We start from the raw sequence: 2,612 nt of genomic DNA, 5'->3' as shown, positions 1-2,612 counted from the left end.
CCCATTGGCTGGTGGTGGTCGTGGGTGCTATAACAAAGCAGGCTAAGCAAGCCATGGAGAATAAGCCAGCAGGAAGCGCTCCTCCATAGTTTTTACATTAGATCTTACTTCCAGGTCCCGGTCCTGTTTAAGTTTTTGCATGATTTTCCTCAGTGATGGACCGTTACCCTGATGTGTAAGTAAAATAAACCCTTTCATCCCCACATTGCTTTTGGTCATGTTGTTCTCCTACAGGAATAGAAATCCGAGTCTTGGCTCCAATATGACCAAGAAAAGGAGAAACAACGGTCGGACCAAAAAGGGCCGGGGTCATGTGCAGCCAATTGGCTGCGCGAACTGCTCCTGGTGCGTGCCCAAGGATAAGGCCATTAAGAAGTTTGTCATTTGGAACATTGTAGAAACTGCTGCAGTCAGGGACATATCTGAAGCACGCATCTTCGACGCTTACGTGCTTCCGAAGCTCTATGTCAAGCTGCACTACTGCGTGAGCCTTGCCATTCATAGCAAGTTTATCAGGAATCAATCTCATGAGGCCCGGAAGGACCGAACATCTCCACCACGATTCAGACCTGCTGGCGCTGCACCACGACCTCCACCAAAGCCCATGTAAAGAGGTGATTTCATGAAGGCAGAAAGAAAAATACCATGGAAAAATAAAACGGAAGTTATACTTTAAAAAAAAAAGGAATAGAAATCCTCACCAAGACAATCCCCATTCCACACCCACACACTCCCTTCCTCAACTCTTGCTGGCACACTTCTTCACAAGTATTTTATTCTGTGTATGTCCCATTGAATTTGGGTGGGAGTTTATTCGGTGGAACAAGAACCATGTATTTGTAGCCACTGGAAAAAAACCGACAACTCCACCCTCACAACCATTAATTGCTAATATCCTCCCTGGGAGAAGTGAGGAGTCCTGGGGTCTTCCTCCCTCACCCATGATGAAAGATTAGCAGACAATATGTGCTCTCTATTGCAATGGTGGCATGACTGTTATGTAGGTAACCAATCACTTTCTGGGTGGATTTGAGGCCTAGTCCATGAAAAGAACTTATCTCTGATTCTGTAAATCTGGTCAAGAGCCTATGGCTGTGGATGTCAGAAACCCTACTAGGGAATCTACTACTGTCGTTTTGCTAAACAGACAAGCTGCCAAAACTGTCTTATAAATATGCAAGTTTAAACCCATGGTAAACTTTCATCAGATCAAGTCCTTACCACAGCAGGTTATTCCAAAAATCAATGAACAGGCAAAGAGATGCTAAGATTTTTTTTTTTATCACTCGTCTCTCACCGAAATTTTTTCTTCATCCAGAGGTAAAGTAAAGACTGTGTGGAGTGAGGTACAAGCAATTAAAACCACGAATGCCATGAAATACAAAAACTTGGTAGTTGACTTTTAAAGATAGTGAAAAGTAAATATAATATATGTAAGTCACAGTGACAATGGGAGAATGTAGCATTGCAGGCAATATTGAGATAATGTTATTGTCAGAAAGGGACTATCAAATATCTTCAAAGTTAAAAGATAAAGACTCATTACTTGTGGAGTCAATCTATTTTTTGCTTGTTTTTATTTTCATCATTAGATGTTTGGATTTCTTTTGTGTTTTGGGTATTATTCTTTGTCAGAATCCAGTTTGCAAATGATTTTCTCATCCCATGGTTCTCCCCTCGGGATGCATTTTGCATTGCTATAATGCTATCTGTGTATTTGTGCTTCTGACTTCCCCATCCAGAGAATACATTCTCAGACCAAGGTCATTAAGCACCTCCCATATCTCCTTATAGTAATTTCATAGTGTCTGGTTTTAGGTTTAAGTCTTGAGCTTGTAATTTCTAGCACTATAAATGCTGATAACTGTAGCCCACATAAAGAAAACGTTTCCTGTTTCCTTATAACTTTAGGTGTAAGGGATCCTGAGACCAGGACTTTTGAGAACTGGTATACAAGAATGTGCTGGGGCTGCAAGAAGCTGTTTCTATCCGGAGCACCTGCTTTGAAGTGATTTGTGCCAGGCTCAGCCGTTTCTGGATATTGCTCTTGGCCTGGTGAGGCCAAGGGTCTTGATCACTGCTAAATGTTCACTAAGTTTTCTTTAAGCCCACGGACATCACTGCCCTGGCTCACCTCCCCCCTCCCTTGGGGAATTACAGCCTGTGCTATCTAAAGCTCTTTCAGTTTCCCTTGAACTGGAAATAGCTCACTTCAGTGGCTGCCTTCCTGTGAAATGGTCCCTGCACTGGTTTCCTGCTGTGAGAGCCATTACCGATGTGACAGTGGAAAGTGAAGCCCAAACTGGGTTTAACGAAGAAAGAGCATAGTACTAAAATAATAAATAAATAAATAAATAAATAAATAAATAAATAAGCAAAATTTAAAAAAATTTAAAAGCTGCATGAAAACCTAAACTTGAACTATGACATAGCTATGTTTAGAAAACTCCACATTTAAAATAAAGGCACCCAAATTTCCTTTAATACATAATTTCCTTGGATTATGTATGGTTGCTTCTTCATGAATCACCTTAGGATGCATATTTTTCAATCTAATGAATGAAGTCATACTTAACTAGTCAACCGTCAGAAATGATTTTCTATTTCTAAAT

At 40.7% G+C, this 2,612-nt stretch overlaps 1 pseudogene; it reads left to right on the top strand.

Moving 5' to 3' along the window:
- The first annotated feature begins 245 nt into the window (after positions 1-245).
- Rps26-ps12 (ribosomal protein S26, pseudogene 12) lies at positions 246-659 on the top strand (annotated as a pseudogene).
- Positions 660-2,612: the final 1,953 nt, after the last annotated feature.

The sequence above is a fragment of the Rattus norvegicus genome, chromosome 9 (assembly GCF_021556685.1).
Source record: "Rattus norvegicus strain SHRSP/BbbUtx chromosome 9, alternate assembly SHRSP_T2T, whole genome shotgun sequence".
Lineage (NCBI taxonomy): Eukaryota > Metazoa > Chordata > Mammalia > Rodentia > Muridae > Rattus > Rattus norvegicus.
This window is presented reverse-complemented; position numbering and strand designations above follow the sequence as displayed.